Raw genomic sequence first — 17,748 nt, 5'->3', positions numbered from 1 at the left:
ACCCTCCCATAGGTGGGTCCCCAGAGTATGTCCAACCCCCTACCTTAGTATAAGTATGGGACCCCAGTCCTTAGGACTTTAGATTACCCTGGACGAAACTCTGAAGCTGAATCCTGGACCTTCGATGTTCTGCTCAAGACCAGAGAACTGAAGAAATCTCCCTTGGGGTCAAGGAGTGACTCCCCTGCTTGGCAGGCACCAACAAAGCAATTTACCGGTCTGCATCATCGAAGCTCCCTCCGTACTCCGAAGTATTTGCAGCCCAGGAAGAGGATTTCCAGACACCTCAGAGGCTGACCCCAGTCCCCAGCAAAGCTGAGACCCGCAGCACTCTTGAGTAGCGTGCAACCGGAACTCCTGGTCACCGTGCATTTCTGCAAGTGCATTGACTTCTCAACGCTTCTTGAAGTCGTGCTTGGGCTGACTTGTAGCCCTTACCTCGAGCACTGAATCCACTGAAGATTGTTGGCCTGGTCATTCCGAGTGACCCGTAGGCCACCATTTTGTGTTTTGTCTTGAGGTTCCTTCGCGATCCCTGGTCCGTTGACTGGTGGGTCCCTCAGGGGGTAACTGTGCATTTCCTTGGGCTTTCCTGGTTGCTCCAGACGTGCCCTGGCTCCCAACCAAATGGTGAGTCCCACAGACCTTGCTGGTCTGCACCAAAGCATTTTTCTCGTTTCTGCGTGGGTTGCTGTTGCCAAGGCTTGTTGTGTCGAATCCGGGCACCGATGCTGCAGCACACTCGACATCCTTTGTGAGACAGGTCGAACCCTGGTTGTCCTTGACGCCTCCTGGTCCTTGTGGCTGAAGAGTCAAGCTTCACCTCTTTCACCTGAAATCATCCGACATCGGTGGGCATCTGCTCATCGCCTTCCTGGTCTCTAGCTAGTGACCCACACTCTGTCCCCTCTGCTTTCAGGTTCTTCTCATCCTCGATCCAGGCTTGGATCTCTTAGGACACTTCGCATCTTCACGGCAGCAGCACTTCTTCGCCAGCTCCCATTGAAATCGACGACGCGACCCGACACCAAAAGGCACCTATGCACCCGGCTTCCCTGGGTGAGATAACACGAGTACTCCGGTGCTCCCGTGGGTGCTAACCCTAGAACTTCCCAAGTCCAAAAGGGTTTGGTCCTGACTCATTTCTATGTGTCCCTAATCTTTAAAAATATAACCGCGACTTTCCCCATAGAAGCTAACGGGAGCTCGCGGCTGTGTTCACACACTGCACACGGCCCTCGTGGGTCCCCTGTGTCACTACCTAGGGTAGTTCCTTGGGGGCCCAGCTATTTTACAGGCTCTAGGCATTGTGTCTTGTTAAGTTTTGGTTCTTATACCACTATTTTAGTATATGGTTTGGCTTGCCCCTAGGGCCTGACGTGTATATGTGCTATTTTACTGTGATTATTGAAGTGTAATTTATGTGTTTTGACCTCTAGTCTCATAAAGAGACTAGGAGGGTGTGTTTAGCAATAAGTACATATATTTTATATATATATATACCTGGTGTGGATATCTTTCATTTAGTGACTCAAGAGATTATAGACTGATAAAACAAGCTGCTTTACATTCCTTCAAGACTTAGCCTGAAGACTGCTCTCCATAGCTACCACTAGGATAGCTTTCAATAAAGGTTGTCTTTAAGCTATAACCAATAAGGGGTTGTTTGGACTGATACAAGGTGCCCACTAGAACTAGTGGACAGCATATATCAGGCCAACTTCTTACAGCACTCACCTTGGACAGCGACATGGATTGCCACTTCCGGATTGATGACCAGGCTGCGGACTGTACCCTTCCCTTCAGCAGGACTTGTCATCCCCGGATGGACTCTGGCTGGCCCTCCACGGGCCCATATTGTGTGGTGTGCTAGGCATTGCCCTGAACCGCTCCAGCTGCATAACTGCACTGGATGTGCAATAAACATCCATTGACGCACTGCTGTGTCATGTCTTTCATCAGTCATGTATGCATGTGTGGATGAATGTAGGGGCAGTGATTACCCTTGCGTCAATAATGCTCATCCTGTGGGATGCCAGTCAGAGGGTGCTACATTGCATATTGTGTACCGGGTCCCGTGGACACTACAACAGGGACACACGCATCACTCACTTCCTTGTCTGGACATGGACTGAACCATGCCCAGAGCCCACGTGTCATTGTGGCAAGCCCTGGGCTGGTCCGGCGTATGGCAGGTCAGGCCGCTCCGCTTACGCTCAGAGGGGGGCCCTCATTGCTCACCTTCGCAGGCGAACTCGCTGGTGGTGTGCAGGTCACTGGTCTAGTTGTCAGCATGTCACAGCCACTCCCTGAGGGCAGGTTTGCACGCACACCAAACCCATCCGGCACAGGCGTCACAGACCATGTGACTCCGTCAACATAAGGGGCCGAAAACGTCACATTCTCTTCTGCCCGTGGTGACTGGATGACGGACGCCACGGTTCCCAATCATGAAGGGCACAAGAGTTTTGTTGCGCACAGGGTTAGTGGGATCCCAGGCCTGCGTATGGCACGGGCCGACCACCACGTGGTGCTGACTGGGGTTGCACAAGTTTAGTGGCAACCCAGGCCTTCGTAAGGTACGGCCCGACCACCACTTGGCGCTGACTGGGGTTGCACAGGGTTAGTCGCACCCGGCGCATTGTGGCAGACACAGGCACCCTGCCACGGGACGGTGACTTTGGGTGCTCTGAGTCAGTGGCACCTTATGCTGCTGAGCGGGTGGGCACCCTGTGATGATGCCCCATCCTGGCAAGCCGGGCAACTCAGGTTTTGTGTCACCTGCAGTGTAGGCCAGAGCTAGCGGGCAGCGCGGGCCTATCACCACGTGGCCTCGCTTTCAGATCACAGACTTAGTGGCACCCATTGGGCTGATTGGGTGTGCAAAAGACACACAATTGATGTACGTAATGTTGAACAAATCAAAACTGAGTGGCTGTGCAACCTGCGATAATTCTGGGTGCACTGGTATGTCCTCTGCCATGGACAATTCAATACCAAATGTGAGTTCTGTTGGCCTGCGGATCATGGCTGCATGGTGTGGAGAGTGCCATGTCCGCGGGCTCTGGGCTTGTGACTTGCAGCGGCATGTGATGGGACATCCAGTCTACACCTCTGTGGCGGAAGGTGAGCAGTGAGGCCTGGGTATGCTTGGGCGGGCATGCTCCGTGGGCGGTGGGTGCCTTTGGGATGCCTCTGCCTGGGTGTGCATGGGCGGGTAGGCGATGTTATCTTGTGCAAGTGTGTGTACTGTGCCAGTCATGTATCTGGACTCTGTTTCAGATGACGGCTCTGAATCAGATGTGTGTCCTGGTGTACTGCTATTCATACCGGCACGTGGTTGGAGACACACCGGTGGCAGCAGGTGAGCAGTGTGGCCTGGGTGCGCTGGGGCAGCTCTCTCTCTCTCTCTCTCTCTCTCTCCCTCTCTTCCTCTTCCTCTCTCTCTCTCCCTCTCTTCTTATCTCTCTCTCGCTCTCCCTCTCTTCTTCTCTCTCTCTCAATCTCTCTCTCTCTCTCTCTCTCTCTGCCTCTTTTCTTCTCTCCCTCTCTTCTTCTCTCCCTCTCTTTTCTCTCTCTCTCTCTCTCTCTCTTCTTCTCTCTCTCCCTCTCTCTCTCTCCTTCGCTCTCTCTCTGTCCATTGATGTGCGCAGGACACACCTTCTCATCATGTTTTTTGTCTTGCAGGCTGTAACCTATGAACTGTCCCGCGGGGAGCCGCCATGTGTCTTCATTTAATTTCGGTGTTCATTTCAATCAAATTTTATTTGTTGCTTCGAAAGTGAATGTGTGATGCTTATTTCTGTGACGACACATGCAGTTCAACTGTTGTGATTGTGCGACATCATGCAGAATATTTTGTACATGTTTTTGTGTAGCTGATGTGGCATGTCTTTGTTGGGGTGGTGCCGGCGGGGTGGTCCAGGGGGTGGTGTTGGTGGGTGTTGTGGCCCTCTTGGGTGTTCGGGCCGCATGATGTGTGGCTGCATGTCATCTGTTGTCCTTCCGATGTGGCCCTGCGCTGGTCTCCCTTTTGTGGTGCTGGCTGCCGTCCGACTTAACACCAGGTCAGAGCAGGTGTAGATTTCCTGGTGCTAACGCGCCTTCTTGACGGTTTTGTGTTCTTATCGCCGATCGGGCTGGTCGTTGAGAATGTTGAGGTGTAGTGTTGTCACGGCTTTTGGCACGGGAACGCCTACTCTGCATCTTATTAGCGATAGTTGCGGGGATCCTCTGTGGCGATGTTTTTTGCGGTTGCTATCGCAGGTAAACTGGTACTGTGGGCTGCTAGCACCAGCTTGTGAATGGGGAGGTAACTTTTTCACGCCTTAGGCTGCGATAAAGTGCTGTTAATTCGGCGATAGCTCCTTGTGAATATGGCCCTTAGTTTCCCTGTTTGGAGCAATCCCCAGAGTTTGTTAATAACTTTTTTTACAGGGTTGGAAATAGTGTTATAGATGAGGACACATGTAGGTAGTAGGCCTGTACCGAGCTCACAGAGTTTCACTCAGCGGAATTCCACGGAGTTACTGAAAAACTCTGCAAGATTCTGCTGAGTTCCGCGGGGAGCGGAGTATACTGGTATTGTTAGTTATTCTGTAGTAGTAGAAAATACCTTTCTTCTCCCTGGCCTTGTAAAACCAGGGTTATTACCCCAAAGCACGCACAGCACTTTCATTGGATTCTGTTTGTTGTTTTTTTCCCTTTTGAGGGCAATTGGGTGCCTCTAACGTTTGCCTAATAAAGACTGGGTGCCCTTTATGACTGAATCATCTATGGACAGGATTTGGCCAATCAGCTGGTACTGAGCTCACTTAGCTCCTGGAGCAGTTACCAGCTCTAAACAAACTGTTACCCTTCTGCTATTTCCATTGAAAGAACTGGGTCGAAGGCTTTCTGAGCACTGTTTTGGCGGCATGTGATCATATTATAGGAGTACATCCATGGGGTGGTGGGCACGTAAGTTAGATGGGAGAGGGAGTGAGGTACTATAGGAGGGTAGAGATGTACAGTTTGAGGGAGAGTCAGATAGAGAGGAGAGAGTTAGATGGGAGTGTAAGAGAGATCCACAAAGTGAGAGGGAGAGGGATCTACAGAGAGAGAGGTGAGAGTGAGGAAGGGTGAGGGGTGCATGAGGGGTGTACGAGAGATCCACTGAGTGAGTGGAAGAGGGGGGTGAAGAGAGAGAGAGAGGAGTGAAAAGGAACAAGAGAGTGACAGAGTGTAAGAGAACTGTGAGCTGGAGGAAGAAAGGAGAGAACGAGGGTGCATGAAATATGGACCGGGCGGAGCCAAATGAGATAGAGAGAGGGAAAGGGTGGAATAATGAAAGAAAGCGAGGTAAACAAGTGCGATACAGAGAGTGGAAGGAGAGATGTGGGGGAGAGTGAGTGATGGAGAGTAGAACTTAGAAAGATGTGGTGGAGGTGAGTACCCCAGACTCAATGCCCGGTATGTCATAAACTGTTCCTCACCACCCCACCGACCCCTTGGTTTCCTCCTGAGCATGCTCTCCCCCACTAACACCTCCACGTGCCAGCTGTGGTGCCTCCTGCCTTCTCTGGCCCGAAGTCAGCTCCAGCATGTCTGGCCCTGTGTTACTGTGTACCCTTCTCTAGGTGCAAGGGTCCTCCTCCCCCGTGGGGCCTCCATACTAGCCCACGCTTTGCCTCATTTCACACGCGCCCCTCACTCCTTTGGTCCATTATCAGCAGGGCCTCTAAGCTGACGTATCCCTCACTCATAACTACTACAAACCTGAAATGCACCGACTCCAGGAATGATGGTGTTACCGGCCACAATGTTTTGCATGGAATGCTCAAAATACAGAGAATGTGGAGATAGGCTACATGACGAGTTACATGATAAAGAACAGTTCTGCCACAAATAGAAGATGGCTGGGCTGGGGCAGAGTTAACTATGTACGTGACTGAACCTACCTCAGCCTAACCAAACCATGCGAGAGAACTCAACTAATCTGCTAGGCACATCGGGGGATAGTTACAATAAAATGTTGGAGCGCTGTGTAACTCAAAAATTGGTATCGTCACACTCCAACATTTTGTAAAAGCAGGGATCTGCAGTATTTACAAAAATACAGCGCACCCCTGCGTTTCCCCTAGAACTGGTGCTTAAATAGCTTCCTAGCGCGAGCGCAGGCACCCATGCGCCATGTTGCAAGGGTGCCTGTGCTGCAGGGGTGATGGTTCATGTGCAGGAAGGGACACCTTCCTGCACATGAACAATCTTGAAAGGTGATTTGCTGTTTCTATGTGTGCTGCAGCACACATAGAAAGAACAAAATACAAGGAGAAATTAATTATTTCTCCTTGTTTTGCCATCCTAAGATGAGGTTTTACTGGTCATAGTTTTTGATGCTGCCCCATCCTTGTATATATGGGGCAGCGTCAAAAAGCAATGGGTTTTACGGTGGAATGCCCACTGCAACACCCATTGCCCGCCCCTTTGCTGCAGCGACTGCTGCAGTAAGAGGGATATTTCAAGGTGGTATTAAGCCACGTAAAGTGGCCTAACACCACCATGTAAATATGGGGTAGAGAGCAATGCCACCTGAGGCGTTAGAGGCTTGTAAATATGCCCCATGGTTTTGTTATGGGCAAGGTAGTACAGAAGGTACACCTATGGATTAGCCTGATTGTGATTTGGCGCTATGGGACCGGCTCGAACCCTGACCTACCAGGGACAAATAGACTTAGAAGGCCTGCAGCTGTAGGTTGATGATGTGGTTGATGCCGGCCTCACTCTCCTGGTGGTAATTGTCATATGTTGAATCTAAGAGCTCATGGTGACCTCCACACATGCAGGCTCAGTCAGTGGCCCAGGGTCCAGTTATGCACCTGGTTCCGTCCAAACACTGTGGCACTGGCAGCTCAGCTTGAGGGGCAGAGGAGCTTAGGCCGCTGTAAGCAATTGACCGCATTTCTGTCATTTCAGGTTTAAACTTAAGCACAAGCATAATCGCTTGCACAAATGCCCCAAAACAGCCCTAAACCAAATAACAAAGATCGCAGCAGAGTATATGTGGACGTTCAGAAGACAATTTTTCATTTAGTGCTGCACATGCTGATTTGTTGAGTTTTTGCTGAACGCCATCAAGGACGGACTGGTTGTACCGGGCATCGGGCATTTCCCAGGGAGGCTGGAAGGGTGGAGGCCACTTCTGTTACTGGGGGTCGGTTTTGTAGCAGTGCAGCAGTTTTAAAGCACTGCAGAGTTCCTTGTATATCCAACAGTTATCAGGCAAAAATAAAAGTGCCACGATAACTCTGGTGATTAATGTACCTGCTGATCAGAGTTTAGTCTCGTGGCATCTAAGGTAGCACAGAGGGTTAATATGCCTGCTGCAAAGAGTGTTTACTATGCAGATCACAGAACAGCATTTTATGTGCATAGCTCAGTGGGTTACCAATTTTGTCACAGAGATTATTTTGTTACTGTGCAGTTCATAAGTTACAGTCAAAATCTAGCTTAGAAAGTTATATTTTTTCCCAGTCTTTCATTATCTTAATTTTGCCAAAAAGGGTTTATTTGGGCAGAACTCAATTTTTGTTAGTGAAGTCAATCTTAACCACTGTGTTATATTCTGAATCCTGTTTGTGCTTCCCCAATCCAAGCACTCTTAAAAGGTGCCTACCAGTATAGATGGCTTGTGAATCCTACACCTTATAGTCCCCTTTGTCGTCTGCAACATTTTCTATACACTGATTTACACATGTATGATTCATTGTCTCTGTAGGTGAGTGTGATGAAAAATGCTCTGAAACCCTACACTGGTATGAGAGGAGCTATAAAACAAATTAAACACATGGGAGAGAAGGTCTATGGAGAGATGAGAGGCACTGTTGGAAGCTGATAGTGAGGGAATAATTAAAGTGCCCTTAAAAAGATTGCCATATCCTGGTACATTGTTGCTCCATTATTTACCCTGATTTAAAAACTAATACAATTGAAAATCTATTGAAATCTGTGTTTTAGAATGCACAATTTGTGGCAATTTTTCCCAAATTTTATTGGAGGGAGAACCTCCTCCCAACCCCCATTGTAGTGGTAAGGCTTGCTCACTAAACTCTCTCGCTCTGCACTGTATGGAGACTGGTCTGACAAAATTTGCCATGGCTGCATTGGGTACCAGTCCGACCCTGAACCCCATGCTCCAAGTGGAGCGCAAAGTGGCAAAATTCTTGAACTCTGCTGGTGGAACCAAGTGCACCGCCCACCCTTATTAAGTGTGACTTTCCAAAAGAGCCTCTCTAATTTTGTTCTTTGCCCGTTTTTGTGCAGCTTTTATCACACTTTCGGGGTAGTTGCGGTCCTGCAACTTCTCTATCAGAGCCTTAGCTTGGTGATTGAAATCTGACGTTATGCTGCAGTTTCGTCTTAACCTGAGGAATGGTCCTTAGGGTAAGTTTTCCCTAAAAGGTCGGGGTAGAAGCTGTTAAATCTTCATAGGGTTTTTGTATCTGTAGGCTTGTGATAGGTTTTGAAGTTGTACACATACAATCCTGCCACGCTTGGGCCAAATGTGCTCCCAATGGAAGCCCCAAGTGTCTGTATGCCAGTGTGCCCTCGTATTCAAAGTATTTCCTTGAAAGTTCCAGGCGTGTACATTCAAGAATGAATCCCTTGAGTGTTTTGTATTGCTGTTCCCCTTGTTCCAGGGCTTCCCGATTGACTATTATTGTATCCTCCTATGGGAGGCTTGTGTACAGACTCTCCACACTGAGGCTTAGTAATACTCTATGTCCCTCAGTAGGCATAACAAGTCTTTTGTGTCTTTCAGGTACGTAGAAGTGCGCTATACCAATGGCCTCACGTAAAAATCACAAAAGTGGGATAGAGGATCCAATAGGGAGCCTATACCTGACACTATTGGGCACCCCAGGATAGAAGTTCTGTTCTTTTGGATTTTAGGGAGTGTGTAGAAGTATGATGTTTTGGGGCTAGTTCTTCAAAGAAATTCTGCATCTTTTTAGAGATAGATCTGTTTGCTTCCGATGTCTCAATAAGGTTCTTCATTTCAGATCTAAGTTGTTAGGTACGGTCTGAAGTGAGAATTATGTATTTTTTTCTATCTCACAGGTGATGGAGACATTTGGTATTGTGGTCCTCTTTTTTCCTGAATTACTCCACTCCCTTTGTCTGCAGGTTTTACGATAATTCTGTTTTGGATTCTCAAGTCTTTTAGTGTAATGGCTTTTTTCTTATTCATGTTGTGGGAGGCATTCCGTCTCGTTCTTGTAGTGTCTTTATCTCATTGAACAATACCTGTTCGAATGTTAACACCTCACTAGAGATTTTAGTAGCATGGGGACAGAATGTGGATTTTATCTTCAGACCTGGAAAAAAAGGACGGTGCACCAAGATGAAGTCAACGAGTTCCATGTATATTCCAAAAATAGACTCTTTATTGAATTTTCAATTAAAAGCTTGGGCCTCAGCCAACGTGTTTCGTTCCAAAAGGAACTTCGTCAGGGCAAATATGACTTTGTCTTGATACGACAATCGAATAATTTCAATAATGGAACAAATTCCGTAGGGGCCTGGGTTCTGGACAACAACTATAAGTGCGTTGAGCGTTCCACAATTTATAGAAGAGCAATTCGTCTGGACTGTAACACCCAGGTCCTAACTTCGTAACAATTATTCAGACTATTAATAGTCTGAATAAGGGACGGAGACCGATAACGCGACTATTGACATGGATAAGGAATATTGGCTGTTACTTAGGCCTTTGGGTGTACTTGTACTTTGAAGCATTAAATTGAAATTGTTACGAAGTTAGGACCTGGGTGTTACAGTCCAGACAAATTGCTCTTCTATAAATTGCGGAACGCTCAACGCACTTATAATTGTTGTCCATAACCCAGGCCCCTACGGAATTTGTTCCATTATTGACATTATTCGATTGTCGGATCAAGACAAAGTCATATTTGCCCTGACGAAGTTCCTTTTGGAACGAAACGCATTGGCTGAGGCCCAAGCTTTTAATTGAAAATTCAATAAAGAGTCTTTTTTTGGAATATACATGGAACTCGTTGACTTCATCTTGGTGCACCGTCCTTTTTTTCCTTGACTATATCTGGCCTCCAGTGGAGTAAAAGTGTGGCATACTCCGGATGTGGTTGCACAGGAACCTAATTAATTTGTTTAACTAGAGAAACTGAGGTGCTGAGCCTTTGGTCAGCCGCACTTTGTCCTTTTGCTTATTTATCTTCAGACCTGTTTAACCCATGTCCGTATTGTCGGGGGCTTCAGTTTTTTCCAAAAAGGCATTCAGCTTGAGTGTCCTAAAAACCTCCACCAATTCGCAATGCAGTCAGAACTTATGAAGGTGGGCTGTAGGTAAAAAAAAGCAGTCCTTTATTCAGCACTCTTAGTTGTATTTCTGTCAGTGGTAGCATAGACAGGTTTGTTACAATGTCCAGCCCCTGCTTGTTCCTGGGGATGTTTTCCTCTACATTCTCCTGAAGTGTACTTCAGCTGACTAGTCTTCCCAGTGTATTTGGTTGTCTTTTCTTCTTTTTCCTCTTCGCCTTCCTCCCTTCGATAAAACAAATTGTTATGGGGGCCCTCTGGATAGGGTTACCCCAGGCAAAGAATTGGTGGGGTTGGGCAAGAGGATAATTTTGTTGTGGTATCCCATTGGGTGGTTGTAGAGATTAAAGCCCTGCCACGGTTACATCCAAAAGTCTTTTTCTATTCCTGTCCAGCTGTCTTCCTTTGCTCTCCTCTCCACTAGACCAACTTTCTGTTTCCGATGTTCTCCCATCAGACAAGTTTGTGTCATTGAGGTCAATCAGTTTGTCAGTGTTTGTATAGTTGGGTGCCTAGAAAATCTTTTTAAATCCTGAAACTTGTGGATTTTGGATTGTGTTAGATTATCCTTATATTCTGTCATCTCTTTATTAATTTCATTGTGTTTCTTCTTATAAGAAGTTGAGGTAGTTTTAAAGTGGTTTTCCGTGACTTGTATCAACACTAGCATTGTCTAAGAGTGTCTTTTGTGTTTTTTGTCACATGGACATGTGAAGGACATATCAAGCAGACGTACAAAGTATGGTAGCTTGCTCACTTTTCTTTGTTGAATATATTTATAAGGGAATATGAGGGGGCTCACTTCTCACTCTCAATTGCTGCTACCCTTCTGACAGAGGGACACAACTGAGTTCAAAGAGGCACTGACAAGTGCACCTGCATAACAGGGCCTTTTTACTTGTTCTATTGCCTAAGCAGAGAAGCTCATCAAGTTATTGGTGCCTAGGGCCTGGCCCCAACTTACCTGGACTGTTGCTCCAAGCAGTCTAAGGCTCTTTCTGACATGGCCATCTCACTTGAGGTGCCGCCTCATTGTGCTTCTCCTCTCTCCCATTAGTGTTTTTTTGCTGTCACTCATTCTTAACTATATTGATCCTCATCTTTCACTCTCCACAATGATCACTTATTGCCACTCTCACTTGTGTTTCCATTTCACTATAACTTCACTCATTTTTTTTTGTCCGTTTGTGATTTGCCTCATTTTGTGCCCAATATGTATTTGTCACATTTTTTTCTCCATTTCTGCTTTGTCTCATTCTTGTACCTGTGACTGTTTTTTTCCTCTTTTCTTCCCCGTTTGCCCCCTCTCTCCAGGGACTCTCCCGCCATCCCGCCATCCCTCCCATGCTTTCCCACCTCCCTATTACCCCTCTCATTACCTGTGTCTCCTTAGTCTTCCATGTGCCTTCAACCATGTCTTCCTCAAGCCTTCTCCTGTCTCCTGAATCGTGCCCCTCCCTAGCCCCGCCCCCACGCTCTTCCTCATGCCAGGACCTACTTAACGGCGGCTGATGTGTGACTCTGCTGCTGGGGCGTCAAAGGCAAGCCCCTCAGCACCCGGCCATGCCAGGAGCCACAGACCCAGGTACATACAAACTCCACCACTACACATTCTCCATACTGCAAACACTCAAACACCAGACGCGGCCATGACTGCTGGTCCCTCTCCATGCCTCACTCCAAGGTAGGACCTTTCTCATGTGCTCATTGCCACTTCTCTTGCAGCATCACTCCTACTCCACCTTCCACGCACACCTCACCCTGCATCTCATGCATAATCTTCAACACCAGTTCTCTCTGCAAGCACACCACCAAGGTTTGGGACCTCATAGACTCGCAGTCTGTGGACATACTTTTTCTCACTGGAACCTGGCTCAACTTATCATCCAGCCCAGCCATCACCTTGGTCATCCCTCCTGGTTGCTAGATCGTCCGCCAAGACAGGCACCACATACCCGATGGAGGTCTTATGATCATTCTCTGAGATACTGCTAGACCTGGCATCCTTGGCATGGTTTCCTCCTAACTTTTTGTTTTCAGATTCCCTATTTTGCTGGCCTGGGGACTCTGCACACTTTACCACTGCTAACCAGTGCCAAAGTGCTTGTACTTGCCCTTTAAAACATGGTGGAATTGGCTTCAACCCAATTGGTATATTTAATTACGTGTTTTTTGCCCTTAACTTTTTGCCTTCAGACCACCTGTTTTGCCGACTATGTTTTTGCTGGCCTTAGGACTTTGTGCACTTTACCATTGCTAACCAGTTAGAAAGTGCTTGTGCTCTCCTCTTTAAACATGGTGGAATTGGCTTACACCCAATTAGGATATTTAATTTACTTGTAAGACCCTCGTAAAGTGGCACTACCTATGCCCAGGACCTGTAAATGAAATGCTACTAGTCGGCCTGCAGGACTGATTGTGCCACCCGCCTAAATAGCACTTTAAACATGTCTCAGGCCTGCCACTGCTACCGTCCCACGCATCCGTAGAACCACAGCCGGAGGCAAATCCTTCTCCCACCGCGCCGCTAAGACCTGGAACACCCTCCCCCTCATCCTACGACAAACCGAAGACCTTCTAACCTTCAGGAGACAACTCAAGACCTGGCTGTTCGACCAGTAGCAACCGAACCCCCCTCTCCCCACCCTCAGCGCCTTGAACCCTTGCGGGTATGTCGTGCGCTTTACAAATTATTGATTGATTGATTGATTTTAACCTGGCTAAATAACCCTCTTGCCAAACCCAGATGGCAGGGTGCAATGTATTTAAAAAGTAGAACATATACTTTTTAAGTTTTACATGTCCTGGTAGTGAAAAACTTTTTAATTGGTGTTTCACTACTGCAAGACCTACCAATCCCAAAAAATAATGTTGTAGTTACCTTATTACATTTAAATATGTTGTAATTTCTGAATGGGAGCAGGTAACCAGTTCATGTTTGCTGTCTTTGGATTTGTAATGAAATATCCTAACTTATGGTGAGGTTGGATTTTTAAATTGCATTTTAAAAAATACAATTTTTAGAGAGTTGGCATTTTCCTGCCTTAGCCATTTAGTGCCTACAGCCTGTCTCTGGGTCACATGACTGGGTGTAATTGACAGCTGGACTTTGTGCACTTCTCCTAGACAGCCACACACAATATGGAGTTTATGTATGCTTGGATGGGCCATCGCTGGAAGTATGTAAGGGAGGAGCTGGGCCCAGTCCTACTTACACAGTTAGGTCACACAAAAAGGAAGGCAGGGTACCTGTGCCCTTCAAAAGGATGCCTCTAGAAGCTTCTCCCCACTTCAAAGGCACAACTGGGTATAAATACTGAGCTTCAGGCACCAACTCTTTAGAACATTTCTGGATCTGTGGATACTATGCCAAGTGATAGGACTGCTGTGCTACTGAAGTGCCTAACACTCTGCTGGTCTGCTGCTCTGAATGATTGCTGCCCTGCTGTGCTGACCTGCTTCCCTTTTGACTGGGTGAGAAGGAGTGAATCTGCATCTCTTGAACCAAGAACTCTATAGTGACTTCAAGGGTTAGTTGGCTGGCCTCCTAATCTAAAGCCTCAGGGACACATCAGGCTTCCAACAACCCTGCTCCTGTGCCTGTACTCTGCCATCTGTGAGCCTACCCTGCCAAGTGGTGCCACCCCAGTCCTGGACCCTTGGAAGTGGACCAATGGTGCTTGCCAGCCTTTGCGGATCCAGCGGAACAGACATATCTTCTTTGCTGTGTGGGCAACCCCGAGCAGAAGCTCCCTATAGCTGCTGCTGTGTGGATCGTAAATGTCGCAAAACCCTACATAGTAGTGCAGCCTTCTTGCCCCATCAGAACTGCCGCTGGTGGACGCATCCCCACGCAAGACCATGCATCTGTTGTCAATGGGAGCCTTGACGATGACACCGGACTGCGCATCGGAGCCTTGCAGCTTCTCTGAACCGACACATTGCCCCGACACACGCAAAAGTTCCTCAATGTCAGACTTTGCATCGCAAACTCTCGTTGATGTCATATTCGACAACGACTCAGGACCTCGCACCGCAGCCTCACCACATCTCAGCACCGACCATCACTTTGGATGTGCAACGCATCTTCGATGCTGATCGTCGCAATGCTCTGTAAGGTACTCTGTTCAGCGGGCCTAAGTGGGTCCTTATAGCCGGTCCACACTGCATCATAGTCGGCCTAAAGTTGTGAATTTGTCCCTGTCCGGCGCAACCAGGTATTCACAGTTGTCGCTTTGTGCTTTTTGATGCTAGTTTCACTAAAATCTTGAAAATTGCATAGCTCCAGTTCACCTGGTTCGATTTTTGTTGTCATGATCATGTTTTATTTATTAAAAAGTTCTCTATTTTTCTAATCTGCTGTGGGATCGTTTTGCAGGGTTGCATGAATACTTTAGATCTTGCCTCTAAGTGAAGCCTGACTGCTCTGTGCCATGCTACCAGAGGGTTGAGTAGAGGTTAGTTTAGGGTTGGCTTGTGACTTCATCCTGACAAAGATTGTGTTTTCTGCTTTCAGCCCCTACAACCAGTATACCAATTTCTTACACTGTTGAAGGCAGACTTCACAAAGGTGGTGTTAGAATATCCCTAGAGCACAATATCTTTGCTCTTTAAATGTGTTTTTTTTTGGTAAACTACCTGCAGTCGCACCTCCTTAATCGTTGCTTTTCACTGGGGTTGATTTTGGCATGATTGCACTAAGCTTTCCCCTGTGGAAAGAGCTTGGAAAATTCAGAATGTGATCTCCATACTTTGGACAAAGGTTCATTTTCCAGGTCTGACAGTACTGCAGCTGCCTGTACTCCTGGGTTCCCGCATTCTGCTTGTCCCCAAGGCACAGTGACCTATGTTTCACCTATTGTTAGTGGGATTGGCACTCTAGGACATATCAGATAGGGTACTGATTTCTCCAGAAGTGTCCTGGATTGGCTGTGTTGGCTTTTGCCTTTTTCATGGTAAGGGGGTGAGTTGTAGAACATGGATATTTGGTTGTCCGACAGGGTGTTCCTTGCTTCAGGTTATGGCCAGGCTGTTCAGGTGCTCACCAACAACACAACAGTGGCATTCCAACAGTGAGTGTGTGGGCTCTTGTGCCCCGCATTAGGAGGGGCTGAAGTTCTGGTGCTGGGCGGTTACCCTTGATGTCCTACCATGAGTCACCTGGCTGTCTTAACATGATTGTGGGGGAGTTAGGCAGATGAAATGCAGATCATGATTGGCACCAGCATCTAGAGGCGGTTTGCATAATAGTCTCCCTCTTGGGCTTGGCTCAAACAGACATGTTCTCCACTCTGGAGATTACTTAGTGTCTGTTTTCTGTGCTCTACAGTGTACTTAGCAAGGAGCCATGACCATGCATCTCATGTGAGGTAGGATGTCTATTATATTACACATTGCCTGCCGTGTCCCTTATTCCTAGTGTTTTGAGGAAGCTGAAGTATGACCGTGCTGGTGATCCTGTGGACCAGATTGGGAAAAGGAGGCTGATATTCAGTGCTTGCTCCACCTCAGTGTTTATCCATCTCTTCCACTTTGCACAGTAAGATCTCGTATCATGGTGTGGATGGAAAGTGCTCCACCTCAGTCTTCCTATCCCCCGCCTTCATCCTTGGACACTGAGAAAGGAAATCTGAGTGCCTTCTATATGCCTTTTGGGATTAAGGTTGTCATCCCAACTCCCCACTGTTCCCTCACAAAATCAGCTTATTTCAGAGGCTGGTCACACTTGTTGACTCATTATGCTGAAGAGAAAGTTGAATTGCTTAAGACAAAGGTGTTTGATGTTTAGGTTTGTATTTTCCTTGGTCTGGCAAAGCTTTGGTCTGGGCGTAGTGAAAGGTTCCCTGTTGGCTTCGTCAGCTTTTCTTTGTTTACCAGTTTAGGTTCATAGTTCAAATCATAATGTTGTGATGCGGTTTTTAAGAAGTATGACCATATGTTTCCTACTTCTCCATCAATCATGCCCAGCGGGTCCTGTTTGTGCTTGATGTTGGTCATCTCTAAGGCTTTCACCTCCACTTGGTGAATGAGCAAACTGCTGGCCCTTTCTGTCCATCCACAATTAAACTGGCTCTTTCCAGACACGTTGGTTCTTCAGATATTGATATCCTTTCTCCGTAAGGTGGTCCCCCAGTTTCATGGTTGGCACTATATCACCCTAATCTCCACATTGGACCAAGCAGGGGACGAGGCTGCATCACTTAGAACCACAAGAGGCTTTTACATTAAGAGAACTAGATAAAGGAATTGCTGATCAGCTTTTTCTTGGCTTGATGGGACAGAAGAAGGGAAAAGTAACTATGCCCTAGCCAAGATGGTGCCTCCTGGAGACACCAGGATTCATTCCACTTATGTAAAGACTGTTTTATCTGCTTTGTCAAAGCGGTGACAGCCCTGGAAATGTGTTGTGCTGTCGCCTGGGCTTAAGTTCACACCTTCAGAAATTACTACTGCTTTGGACCCTAAGTCCAAAGGGAAGGTAATTTATCCAGATCTTGCTGCAAGAATGTTGGTGCAGTTCTCTCTACAGACTCCCCACCATGCGGTAGTACTTGGATATTGACTCTAAAGGTCGAGTATCATCAAATAGAAGAATCAATCAGCTTCAGGAACAATTTTCCGGTGAGTACACTGTGCGTCAGCAGATTACTCTCCGCCTCCCCATTCTGAGTTGTAGTCTTGAAGACTTTTGTAACACAATCCTGATTTAGCTCAGTTATACACACATAGCCATCAGGCATTACTCCTTCACTATCTGTATGAACTCCACATTTGAGGGCATGGAAAAAAGGATGTGTATTGCTGTCAGCTCTTATTGTGATGCATTATATGGCTCTGTGACCTCTAATCTGGAGAAGGTACCAGAGCGGTACTTGGAACTGGGTGATTGCATCTCTTGGTGGAGGGGAGCTAACTCAGGTTTGCTGCATGTTGAGGGAGATTCACAAGGTGAGAAATCTGCAGCTAGAGAAGATCCACCTGGATTTTTTTTGCTTAAGGTAAATAACTTATTCTTGTTGTTCCATAAATAAGTCAAAGCTGTTGCATAATTAGCTTCAGGACTTCTACCTAATTCCCTTAATACAAGTTTTGTGGATCAATGGCCGTGGTTCCATTGCAGATATGCAAGTTTTTTCATTGTCCGACGTTTGATAAAGAGTGAGAGAGAGTGTGTGTTGTATGAATTTTCCATTATGCAGAGAAATTTCAAGATTTTGCCCATCTGGAACGAAGTAGCCTTTTTTATGGAAGAGATGATGGGCTTGCTGTTTGCATGTGATCCCTGTGTGGTTCTCTTGGGTGTCCTAGAAAAAGGATCACTGCCAGTGGTGAATCACCTAACTCTTTAAAGAAGAAAGGCACCATAAGTTATCATTTGAATAACCTGGGATCTGATGGCCGAAGGACCGTCTG

At 47.0% G+C, this 17,748-nt stretch overlaps 1 protein-coding gene across 1 annotated transcript in view; it reads left to right on the top strand.

Annotated features, from left to right (window-relative positions):
- Positions 1-17,748, top strand: part of LOC146861462 (uncharacterized) — a 98,854-nt gene that overhangs the window by 65,455 nt on the left and 15,651 nt on the right. The gene's annotated exons all lie outside the window — the stretch shown is intronic.

The sequence above is a fragment of the Triturus cristatus genome, chromosome 3_1 (genome assembly GCF_964204655.1).
Source record: "Triturus cristatus chromosome 3_1, aTriCri1.1, whole genome shotgun sequence".
In the NCBI taxonomy this organism is placed as follows: Eukaryota; Metazoa; Chordata; class Amphibia; order Caudata; family Salamandridae; genus Triturus; species Triturus cristatus.
This window is presented reverse-complemented; position numbering and strand designations above follow the sequence as displayed.